A 13202-nucleotide genomic window follows, 5' to 3' on the forward strand; every position below is an offset into this window, starting at 1 on the left:
TGCTATCCAGCAGTCTCATTGCAAACCTGATGACACCCATCAGCCAAAAAGAAAGGGAGGTAGTCGTAGCTTTCTGAACCCTACATTTCCCTGAAAAAATGAGAAACAAAAAAGATTAGTGACAAAAATCCTTAGTCGCTTGTAAGTAGACTTAAAGGCACGGACTACGTCTAAACCGTGTAGCAGGCGTTCCCTCTGAAAGGAATAGGACACAAAGAAGGAACAACAATCCCCTGATCAACGTTCCTGTCCGACAACTTTAGGAAGAAAACCAGTTCAGAACAGAAAACCACCTTATATCTATGAAAAATAAGGCAATGCCGAAAACTTAGACACTCATCTAGCAGAAGAATGTCAACAAGAAACAAAACCTTCCAAGATAAAAACTGAATATCTATGGAATGCATAGGTTCAAATGGAACCCCTCTAAGAACTATAAAAACGAAACTCAAACTCCAAAGAGGAGCATTCGGAATAAACAGAGGCCTGATTCTAGTCAAAGCCTGACAAAAGAATGAACATCTTGTACATCTGCCAGACACATGTCCTTTAGGGAACTCGCTGAGAAACCCCTCTCCAAACCTACTTGGAGAAAAGACCAAATCTTGGGAATCCTAACGCCACTCCATGAGTATCCTATGGAGTCACATCAATAAAGATATATTCGCCATAACTTATGGCAAATCGTTCCAAAGAACCCCCGCTTGGATAAGATTAAGCGTTCCAATCCCAAGCAGTCAGTCGCAGAGAAACCAGCTTCTGGAAAAGAAAAGGTTTCTGAATGAAAAGATCTGTCCTCAATGGAAGCTACCAAGGTGACAGGGATGACATGTATACCATAACAGCATACTAAATCCTGCAAGGCAACGCAGAAACGATGAAGCTCACTGATGCCCTTTCCCATGTGATTCGAACAAGTATTCAGAAAAGAAGCACAAACGGGGAAAATAGATATACTAGACTTCAGGACCAAGGAACTGCCAATGTAACTAGCAGCTCAGACTGGACCCAGGACCTGAACCCGTATTCCCGAAACCTGGCATTCTAACAAGAGGCCATGAGATCCAATCAAGCCGACCCCATTTGAAATTCAGGTTGGAGAAAAACTCCCGGATGGAGTTTCCCAAAAGAAAAAACCTATGTCAGAAAATCTGTTTCCCAAGTGTCCACCCGTGGGACATGGAACGCTGACAGATAGCAAGAATGAGTCTCCATCCACTATATAATATTTTCCACCTCAGCCATGGTTAAGGAACACCTCGTTCCTCCCTATCGCTGACATATTGTCCATCTGAAAAAAAGGATCAAAACCGGACCGAAGCTTACTGAGGCCAGATCAGCAGAGCTTTGAGCGCGCTCTCAGATCCAGGAAGCCTTATAAAAAGAACAGACTCGGCCTGAGTCCATACTCTGCTAAATCATGTTCCCCTGAATAAGTGATCCAGAGACAAATAGAGGAGACAAATCCACATAGTCCCCATTCCAGTGCCTGAGTATGCTTAACTACATAGGCCTGAAGTAAAACTAACAAACAGAAGTGAAAGGAACAAAAGACACTGCTCAGTTGATCAACCTCAGAAGAATGAAAGGTAGGGTAGACCTCACCGGAGATTGAACCTGCAACCCATGGGATGTAACAGAGGTCAGCCGCAGCGCATGCCGAGTTATCTGCCCGGCTATCGTCCATTGCCATCACCATCAGTCCTAAGACCCCTATGTACTAAACCACTGAAGGCCGAGAAGTGGACTCAAATTGAGAGGACTTAATTTCCTGACCACAGTCAGAAAATCTTCATTGATATGGAATAAATCATGATCCTAAGAAAACTACCCAAGTGCTTGAGACTAAGGAACACTTTCCCAAAGACACCTTCCACCCGTGAGATCACGGGAAGCCTAACACCACATCCGTGTAAACCCTGCTGGCTGCAAGAACAACACTGGAACCAGGATATCCGTCAGCTAGGACGCCATTGTAAAGTCCGTAACTGAAGCGCCGCCAAGAGTAATCCCCGAGTCTCTGTAAGAACTGGGAACTATGGTAAGACCGAAGGACCATGAACAGGAAGAGTTTGACAGGAAAAGCAAACCCTAAAACTTGAGACTATTCTTGAGAACAGACAATGAAGGCACTTGTGCTAGAATCCACAGTCGTCATAAGTTGACCCTCAAGGAGTAAAGGAGGAAGGGAACAAAATTAAAATTTCCACAACCCGATCAGAAACCCCAGAATCTGTACCACTATTAGAACTGGAACAATCACTCCAGGTCTGAGAGGTCTCCTACGCAGTGTAAAGACGCCCCTCCTCTCATCTGATCTTCAGACAAGTCTGAAAACAGAAACTGCCTCTGAGAGGAAAACATTTGAGCAAAAAAACGGAGTCAGCCCCATACAAGATCCTTTAATTTCGGATCAGGACATGGACAACATGCTCTCTGAGTCAACAGCAGTCTATGTCGTTTCCATATTTTATTTAGTCTCTTTTTTTTTTTTTAAATAGTCGTCAAGCCAGGTCCAATCAAAGATGACTCCTGGTCAGGAAACCAAAATCTTAGGTTTAGAACATATATCCAGAAAACAAGGCTCTAACCATAAAATCCCAAGAGCCGGAACAGAACCACCTGAGCTCCCAGCTTGATAACTGGCAAGGAAAAATTGAAATAAAGGAATTATCCAATCCTGGATTTCATCCATGGAAGCTACTGACTAAAGCCTCAGTTAACACATCAATAAAATATACCATCACACTAGCGACGGTAGCAAAATACACAGATGGTTTCCTGGTGTATGACCCATCCATAGGTCTATCCGCTAAGGGTACAGAACTTCTCGTAGTGATAGCAACAACTACTCCTTCCCCTCAAGGAACGACGTCCAGCCTCCTTAGCTGAGTCGGCTACGGGAAACAGTCTTGAAAACAGACAAGTCACATTCTATGCTTGTCCCTTGCGGAAAAGTAAAGAATAGAGTGTGAAGAAACGCAGGGCACTGCATGTGGGCCATATAATTTCGACTGAAAACTATAGGAAAAATATGTGCCCATTGCTAACAGACTCCCAAACAGCAATCGCCATAGAGGGAGTAAACTCAGAGAAAATAAATTTCAAGTAATAAAATCTTCACATAGGAAAACAATACCGTACCCTAAAAACTGGAAAGGAACGCTATTCTCGCATGTGTTTGCTTCATCCTCAGACACAAGGGAGGAATAAACAAATAGCTGAAAAGCAATGATAAAAATACTCAGAATAAAACCGTTACTGTCTCTTTAAATCTGAAAGGAACTCCAATTTGTATGTCTTTGTACCATCCTACGTCACAAAAGGATGAATAAACAAATAACCAGCCTCAATTAGTGTAATAAAATTAACACCGAAATTTTTTTACTGTCTCTTTAAATTTTAAAGGAACAACTTATTTCTATTGTGCAGAACAATCCAATAAAAATAATAATATTGTTGAAAATGGACATCGCTATGAACTTCAAAGAGAAACAATGTCCTTGCCAAGAACCGCAGAGCACTGCCTGTGGCTAATAAAATTATTCTGGACACTATAGCAGAAAATTGTGGCATGGAGTGGCCGGTGTCACCAGACTCTTTACAGCCATAGCTTTTATAAAGAGGATAAACAATAAAGAATTGGACACCTAAAAAACAGTACTGTTTCTTTAAATGTTAAACCAACATTATGTTTAGTGTGCTTTTGAAGAATCCTATCAAAGGATAACTGGCACAAACAACTGAAATTTATACAATAAGGACTTTATTGTCTCAAAGTGGAAACACCACATTGAGGAATTGTGTTTATTGTGTGCTTTAACAACGGACACATAATTCAAACAGTACCTACTGAACTGCAGCTATTGTGCTGGAGATGTCACAGTGACTAAATTAACAGAAAAGTCATCAATAACTTTAAACATGTCTGCCCCCCTGATGTTTACAGGTCCTGCCCTGAGTACTACATAGCTGCGTACACGCTCTACCTTACGATATCTTAATGGAGGTATCGAGCGCTGCTGACAAATGCTCATAGAGCTCCGCCCCTCGTGAGCGTGACAGTACTCCAACTCCTAGCACGCTGACTGAACTGCGGCTAGAGATGGAGGAGAGGGTGTAGAAAAAATGGCGGGAAGAAAACTCCGCCCATCGTGGGTGTTCCCACATCAATCTCCCGGTCGCCATTAATATCTTATGGATCTGGCACCGGGGGATAAAACGAAGGGCTTAAAAGAGTAGCTGAGTATGCTACCGCATGACAAACAGCCCAAAAATAAAAGTTAGCCATCTCCCGGGAGGAAAATAACACTGACTTCCACCAGTGTCAGCACATTCAAATACTGGCTAGACATAAACCTGCTTAGCTTCCCTGTTCAAGCAGGAACATTTATAAGCAGGACAATTAGATAGTAGTAACAATACCCTGGACATGTGATACGGTTAACCATCTCCCGGTCGGCATATTTAATGTTAAAACCGCTGGGAGGAAAATGACACTAATTCCAGCCATCTGTATAACCACAATAAGGAGCCCATACTCGATCTTAGCCCTTGCATGTGATAAGAGATAACATAGTGCTCACTTCCTTCTGAGAAAAGTTTTTTTATGTCCCCAGAAATAAAAAGTTTGCACTTACCTCAAACGCTGTGTGACAGCATGGCAGTCCAGCAGGTTTTCAGAGGTCCTCTACCTCCCATAGCCCTGTGGACAAAGATCAGCCTGAGTTAAAAGTGCTTAGGCTATCTATATTAGGGCAGCAAATATGTATAGGAGGCACAGTGAGAATTGTGTCCCACCAGTTCCTATTGCTCTGAAGCCACCAAATGCTTCTCATTTTACTGAAGAGACTTATCTGGTCTAGGCTACACCCCAGCACAAAGTAGCACTCAGTGGCACCACTTTTAAAAAATAAAAAACACTTGATTGAAGAATCTGTACTAACACCTCACTTTGCCGTCTCCTAACACAGGCAAAGAGAATGACTGGGTTGGGAGGGAAGGGAGGAGCTATTTATACAGCTCTGCTGTGGTGCTCTTTGATGCCTCCTGCTGACCAGGAGGTGAATATCCCACAAGGATGAAATCTGTGGAATCATTGTATCTTTAAAAAGAAAATGGAACGATAGTTTCCATCTTAGAATACGGTACTCTGCGAACCCCCGAGTTGATTCTAAAATAGGTCTGAAGGTTCCCTCCTTCTTGGGAACCATGAACAAATAGGAGTAGCATCGCATTGGACCAAGAAGTATTACTCCCATGTCAGAGAGGATCCATACACGGCGTAAAAACGCCTCTATATTTAGTCTGGTCTGCCGATAATCTTGAAAGCAGACACCTGCCCCTGGGAGGAAAGTCTTGAACTGTAACTTGTATCCTTGAGACGCAATGTACACCGCCCAAGGACCATGAGAACACAAAGCCAAACCTGATCGAAAGAAGGAAAACCTGCCCCCTTACGGATCGGGTGCACGCCCTTCATGCTGTCTGATTCAACAGCAGGCTTCTTGGACTGACTTCCCCTATTCTAAGACTGATTGGGTCTTCTATGAAGGCATAGACTGCTCCTGCTTGGGAGAAGGAGGGAAAGGATTTCCCTAGAAATCTCGAAAGGTCCTAAACTTCTCTCTGACGTCCTTTCACTTATTTCTCTTATCCTGAAGATGAAACATCCGCAGACCAAGATTTTAACCATACTGCTCTGCGGCCAATATGGCAAAGCCTGAATAATAGCTCCCAGCTTAAGAAAACTCTGAGTTAAAGGAGTTTACTAACTTAAGTGCAACTATTCTATCCCTACGAGAGGGATGTCTGTCCAATAGAGACAGACAACGCATCAAACCAGTACACCGCCGCACTGGCGATAGCCATACCAAACGCAGGTCGTCAATGTAAACCCTCTAACTTCTAATCATAGGGTCCTTATCCTGCAAGCATCCAAAAGGAACTACTATCCTCTGTGGGAATAGTATCTCTCTTCTGCAAAGACTTCTTGATAGAGTCTGCTATAGAAAGCATCTTTTTAAATATAGGGAAAAAAGAAAAAGGGATACTCGATTTCTCCTATTCTTGAGCAAATATCTGTATAACCCTATCTGGTACAGGAAATACTTCCACCATGAAGGGCCCATTTAGTATAATTTATTGGAATCTCTAGGATAGACTACTCCGGTAGTGACGGAGTCGTCCAGGGTAGCTAAAACCTCCACAAGTTATAATTGGAGGTATTCAAGCAAAACTGAAGGAAAACAACCTCAGTATCAGATAAAGGTACTACCCCATCTGAGTTTGAGAATTCCCTCTCAGATACTACTTAAGTATCCTCCTCTTCCAAGATACAGGACAGACACATTCAGAATATTGAATGAGTATATGTCCCTTTGTATTTTTCTCTACAGTGTGGAAAAACCAGACAATGCATGAAATGAAAGGTAACTCCAGGTGGAGTAGAAGCGCAGGGCACTGCATGTAGGCTATACATTTTTTGGGACACATTAGGAGAAAATTTGTAGCATATCTTGACCATTGTCAAACTCCTAAACAGCATGCGCTTAAAAAGGAGTAGGTTCAAAAAAATCTATTTTTATAAGTACTTTGGCATCAAAAGATAAAACCAAGAGATACCTGAAAGGACCTCTTGGTCCCTCCTGAGTCACAAGGGATGAGTTAAACAAAGAAACATGTTAAATTTTGTAACAAAAGTTAACCCATAAAAAAACAACGTTACCGTCTCTTTAAATTTTAAAATGAAACTATATTTTTGTGAGCAGCAGAAAGATAAATTAGTACGCAAATATAGTAGAACCTATCTACACCTCAGCTTAATCTTGCTGAGGTGCCCATCTGTCTTTGAAAAACCTAGAACATCCCAAACTTTATTTATAAACCGTAACTAAAAATAAAGAAAAGTTACTGGCTTCATTTTTATTCATAAAGGATCCGGAACGCAGCTGTGGCGCTGTCCGGTCCTACATATGTGACACTAACGACTGTGCTTGAAACTAAACAAAGACTTTCCCTTCCGAAATTGGAAATTAAATAGGTAGTGCGCAGTCCAAAACAGCGCCAAGAATAGCTCCGCCCCTCGTGGGCGTGATAACCACTCTGCCAGTCACCACTATCAATGTACTAGAAACAGCAGCGTGCGCTCTCAAATCGGCGCTAAACAAGCTCCGCCCATAGTGGGCGTTACAACTATGAATCTCCCGGTCGTCATTATCATAGTATTTGAAAATAGCCACTGGGAGTAACTGAGCCCCTTGTTCAAACCTGAGGGAAAATAGTGCTACCGCTTGATAGGTAGTATCTTAGCCCAAATATGTGAAGCTAACTGAACCTCTTGTTACCAAAAACAATCACCTCCTACTGAGTTCTTCCTATACTCAGCTATAGAGATTAAGCCCTTTTAGTCTCCTCAGCCCCAGTGCCTGCTTACAACTTGCTGTCACAGGGTCCCCTCCCTATAGAAAAAGGAGTTACACTTCCTCCGAGATCCTCTTCCCAGACCCAGAATAAAAAGTCAGCACTTACCTTTAAAATCTGCCCGACAGCTCAGCAGGTTTGAGAGCTCCTCTCCCTCACATAGCCCTGTGGAAAAAATGATAAAGCCTGAGTAATCTTGCTTAGGCTATCAGGATTAGGGCAGCATAAATGTATGGGAGGCGCAGTGAGAATTATGTCCCACAAGTTCCCATTGCTCTAAAGCCACCACTGCTCTACTGAAGAGACTTATATGGACTACGGCTACACCCTAGAACAAAGCAGCACAATCTTGCACTACTTAAAAAATAATAAACTCTAACTCTTGATTGAAGAATCTTTTTTAACACCTCACTTTACCACTTCCTATCACTAACGTAGGCAACGAGAATGACTGGGTTGGGAGTGAAGGGAGGTGATATTTAACAGCTTTGCCGCCTTCTGTTGACCAGGAGGTGAATATCCCATTAGTAATTAAGATGATCCGTGGACTCATCGTGTCATTAAAAAGAAAAAAAGGGATTATCTTTCTTTTTAAACAACAAAACTTCTTGTGTTGATTGTCCCTTTAAGTATAGAAGGATTAGCTCCACGATAAGAGTATACGTTAACTGATTTTAGTTTAAGCAAAATATTATTCCATTTCAATCACACATTATTATCTTTATTAGGGAATATTGGTCACAACCATGAACAATCATTCATACAATAGCTTAAGCTAGGTTAAAACACTCTAACCAGGAGTATAATATATATTGTTACCAATAACGTACTTTAAATAATTTGTGTCAGCCAACAGTTTGGAATAAAAAAAGGCTTAAACTATTGTATGAATGATTGTTCCTGGTTGTGACCAATATTCCCTAATAAAGATAATGTGTGATTGAAATGGAATAATATTTTGCTAAAACTAAAATCAGCCTTGCTGAGTTAACATACACTCTTATCGTGGAGCTAATCCTTCTATACTTAATTGTATTTCCTTGTACAATTAGTTTAGTTAGTTGTTATGCATGCACATCTTTACCAGCAGCTAATATGTCAATTACAAATTTAATATATGTAGAAGTGTCCTTCCTAGTATTTGATAAATTGGGGGGAAAAAAAAAGTTTATAAATTAGAAAAAACACAATTTATGCTTACTTGATAAATTTATTTCTCTTGTGGTGTATCCAGTCCACGGATCATCCATTACTTGTGGGATATTCTCATTCCCAACAGGAAGTTGCAAGAGGACACCCACAGCAGAGCTGTTATATAGCTCCTCCCCTAACTGCCATATCCAGTCATTCAACCGAAAACAAGCCGAGAAAGTAGAAACCATAGGGTGCAGTGGTGACTGTAGTTTAAATTTAAAAATTACCTGCCGTAAAATGACAGGGCGGGCCGTGGACTGGATACACCACAAGAGAAATACATTTATCAGGTAAGCATAAATTGTGTTTTCTCTTGTAAGGTGTATCTAGTCCACGGATCATCCATTACTTGTGGGATACCAATACCAAAGCTAAAGTACACGGATGAAGGGAGGGACAAGGCAGGTACTTAAACGGAAGGAACCACTGCCTGTAAAACCTTTCTCCCAAAAATAGCCTCCGAATAAGCAAAAGTATCAAATTTGTAGAATTTTGAAAAAGTATGAAGCGAAGACCAAGTCGCCGCCTTGCAAATCTGTTCAACAGAAGCCTAATTTTTAAAGGCCCAAGTGGAAGCCACAGCTCTAGTAGAATGAGCTGTAATCCTTTCAGGAGGCTGCTTTCCAGCAGTCTCATAGGCTAAGCGGATTATGCTTCTTAGCCAAAAAGAAAGAGGTTGCCGAAGCCTTTTGACCTCTCCTCTGTCCAGAGTAGACAACAAAAAAAGCAGATGTTTGTCGAAAATCTTTAGTAGTTTGTAAGTAAAACTTTAAAGCACGAACCACGTCCAGATTGTGTAATAGACGTTCCTTCTTTGAAGGATTAGGACACAAGGATGGAACAACAATCTCTTGATTGATATTCTTGTTAGATACCACCTTAGGTAAAAACCCAGGTTTGGTACGCAGGACTACCTTATCCGTATGGAAAATCAGATAAGGAGAATCACATTGTAAGGCGGATAACTCGGAGACTCTACAAGCCGAGGAAATAGCTACCAAAAAAAGAACTTTCCAAGATAAAAGTTTGATATCTATGGAATAAAGAGGTTCAAACGGAACTCCTTGAAGAACCTTAAGAACCAAATTTAAGCTCCATGGCGGAGCAACAGGTTTAAACACAGGCTTGATTCTAACTAAAGCCTGACAAAAACATAATTTATGTAAGAACTTACCTGATAAATTCATTTCTTTCATATTAGCAAGAGTCCATGAGCTAGTGACGTATGGGATATACATTCCTACCAGGAGGGGCAAAGTTTCCCAAACCTTAAAATGCCTTTAAATACACCCCTCACCACACCCACAAATCAGTTTAACGAATAGCCAAGAAGTGGGGTGATAAGAAAAAAGTGCGAAAGCATAAAAAATAAGGAATTGGAATAATTGTGCTTTATACAAAAAAATCATAACCACCACAAAAAAGGGTGGGCCTCATGGACTCTTGCTAATATGAAAGAAATGAATTTATCAGGTAAGTTCTTACATAAAACATAATTTATGTAAGAACTTACCTGATAAATTCATTTCTTTCATATTAGCAAGAGTCCATGAGCTAGTGACGTATGGGATATACATTCCTACCAGGAGGGGCAAAGTTTCCCAAACCTTAAAATGCCTATAAATACACCCCTCACCACACCCACAATTCAGTTTAACGAATAGCCAAGAAGTGGGGTGATAAGAAAAAAGTGCGAAAGCATATAAAATAAGGAATTGGAATAATTGTGCTTTATACAAAAAAATCATAACCACCACAAAAAAAGGGCGGGCCTCATGGACTCTTGCTAATATGAAAGAAATGAATTTATCAGGTAAGTTCTTACATAAATTATGTTTTCTTTCATGTAATTAGCAGGAGTCCATGAGCTAGTGACGTATGGGATAATGACTACCCAAGATGTGGATCTTTCCACACAAGAGTCACTAGAGAGGGAGGGATAAAATAAAGACAGCCAATTCCTGCTGAAAATAATCCACACCCAAAATAAAGTTTAATGAAAAAACATAAGCAGAAGATTCAAACTGAAAACGCTGCCTGAAGTACTTTTCTACCAAAAACTGCTTCAGAAGAAGAAAATACAACAAAATGGTAGAATTTGGTAAAAGTATGCAAAGAGGACCAAGTTGCCGCTTTGCAAATCTGATCAACCGAAGCTTCATTCCTAAACGCCCAGGAAGTAGAAACTGACCTAGTAGAATGAGCTGTAATCCTATGAGGCGGAGTCTTACCCGACTCAACATAGGCAAGATGAATTAAAGATTTCAACCAAGATGCCAAAGAAATGGCAGAAGTTTTCTGGCCTTTCTAAAACCGGAAAAGATAACAAATAAACTTGAAGTCTTTCGGAAAGACTTAGTAGCTTCAACATAATATTTCAAAGCTCTAATAACATCCAAAGAATGCAACGATTTCTCCTTAGAATTCTTAGGATTAAGACATAATGAAGGAACCACAATGTCTCTACTAATGTTGTTGGAATTCACAACTTAGGTAAAAATTCAAAAGAAGTTCGCAACACCGCCTTATCCTGATGAAAAATCAGAAAAGGAGACTCACAAGAAAGAGCAGATAATTCAGAAACTCTTCTGGCAGAAGAGATGGCCAAAAGGAACAACACTTTCCAAGAAAGTAATTTAATATCCAATGAATGCATAGGTTCAAATAGAGGAGCTTGAAGAGCCCCCAGAACCAAATTCAAACTCCAAGGAGGAGAAATTGACTTAATGACAGGCTTTATACGAACCAAAGCTTGTACAAAACAATGAATATCAGGAAGAATAGCAATCTGTCTGTGAAAAAGAACAGAAAGAGCAGAGATTTGACCTTTCAAGGAACTTGCGGACAAACCCTTATCTAAACCATCCTGAAGAAACTGTAATATTCTCTGTATTCTAAAAGAATGCCAAGAAAAATGATGAGAAAGACACCAAGAAATATAAGTCTTCCAGACTCTATAATATATCTCTCTGGATACAGATTTACGAGCCTGTAACATAGTATTAATCACAGAGTCAGAGAAACCTCTTTGACCAAGAATCAAGCGTTCAATCTCCATACCTTTAAATTTAAGGATTTCAGATCCTGATGGAAAAAAGGACCTTGAGACAAAAGGTCTGGTCTTAACGGAAGAGTCCACGGTTGGCAAGAGGCCATCCGGACAAGATCCGCATACCAAAACCTGTGAGGCCATGCCGGAGCTACCAGCAGAACAAACGAGCATTCCTTCAGAATCTTGGAGATTACTCTTGGAAGAAGAACTAGAGGCGGAAAGATATAGGCAGGATGATACTTCCAAGGAAGTGATAATGCATCCACTGCCTCCGCCTGAGGATCCCGGGATCTGGACAGATACCTGGGAAGTTTCTTGTTTAGATGAGAAGCCATCAGATCTATTTCTGGAAGTTCCCACATTTGAACAATCTGAAGAAATACCTCTGGGTGAAGAGACCATTCGCCCGGATGCAACGTTTGGCGACTGAGATAATCCGCTTTCCAATTGTCCATACCTGGGATATGAACCGCAGAGATTAGACAGGAGCTGGATTCCGCCCAAACCAAAATTCAAGATACTTCTTTCATAGCCAGAGGACTGTGAGTCCCTCCTTGATGATTGATGTATGCCACAGTTGTGACATTGTCTATCTGAAAACAAATGAACAACTCTCTCTTGAGAAGAGGCCAAGACTGAAGAGCTCTGAAAATTGCACGGAGTTCCAAAATATTGATCGGAAATCTCACCTCCTGAGATTCCCAAACCCCTTGTGCCGTCAGATACCCCCACACAGCTCCCCAACCTGTAAGACTTGCATCTGTTGAGATTATAGTCCAGGTCGGAAGAACAAAGAAGCCCCCTGAACTAAACGATGGTGATCTGTCCACCATGTCAGAGAGTGTTGTAAAATCGGTTTAAAGATATTAATTGAGATATCTTTGAGTAATCCCTGCACCATTGGTTCAGCATACAGAGCTGAAGAGGTCGCATGTGAAAACGAGCAAAGGAGATCGCATCTGATGCGGCAGTCCTAAGACCCAACATTTCCATGCATAAGGCTACCAAAGGGAATGATTGTGACTGAAGGTTTAGACAAGCTGATATCAATGTTAAATTTCTCTTGTCTGACAAGGACAGAGTCATAGACACTGAATTTATCTAGAAACCTAAAAAGGTTACCCTTGTCTGAGGAATCAATGAACTGAATGGTAAATTGATCCTCCAACCATGAATTTGAAGAAACAACACAAGTCGATTCGTATGAGATTCTTCGAAAATGAGAAGACTGAGCAAGTACCAAGATATCGTCCAAATAAGGAAATACCAAAACCCTATTCTCTGATTACAGAAAAAAGGGGCACCGAGAACCTTTGAAAAAAATTCTTGGAACTGAGGCTAGGCCAAACGGTAGAGCCACAAAACTGGTAATGCTTGTCTAAAAAGAGAATCTCAGACACTAAAAGTGATCTGGATGAATCGGAATATGCAGATACACATCCTGTAAATCTATTGTAGACATATAATGCCCTTGCTAAACAAAAGGCAGGATAGTCCTACAGTAACCATCTTGAATGTTGGTATCCTAACATAA

At 40.9% G+C, this 13202-nt stretch overlaps 1 protein-coding gene across 1 annotated transcript in view; it reads right to left on the bottom strand.

The window, feature by feature from the left end:
- CAPZA2 (capping actin protein of muscle Z-line subunit alpha 2) overlaps window positions 1-13202 on the bottom strand; it is a 135939-nt gene that overhangs the window by 11263 nt on the left and 111474 nt on the right. The gene's annotated exons all lie outside the window — the stretch shown is intronic.

The sequence above is a fragment of the Bombina bombina genome, chromosome 6 (assembly GCF_027579735.1).
Source record: "Bombina bombina isolate aBomBom1 chromosome 6, aBomBom1.pri, whole genome shotgun sequence".
Classification (NCBI taxonomy): domain Eukaryota; kingdom Metazoa; phylum Chordata; class Amphibia; order Anura; family Bombinatoridae; genus Bombina; species Bombina bombina.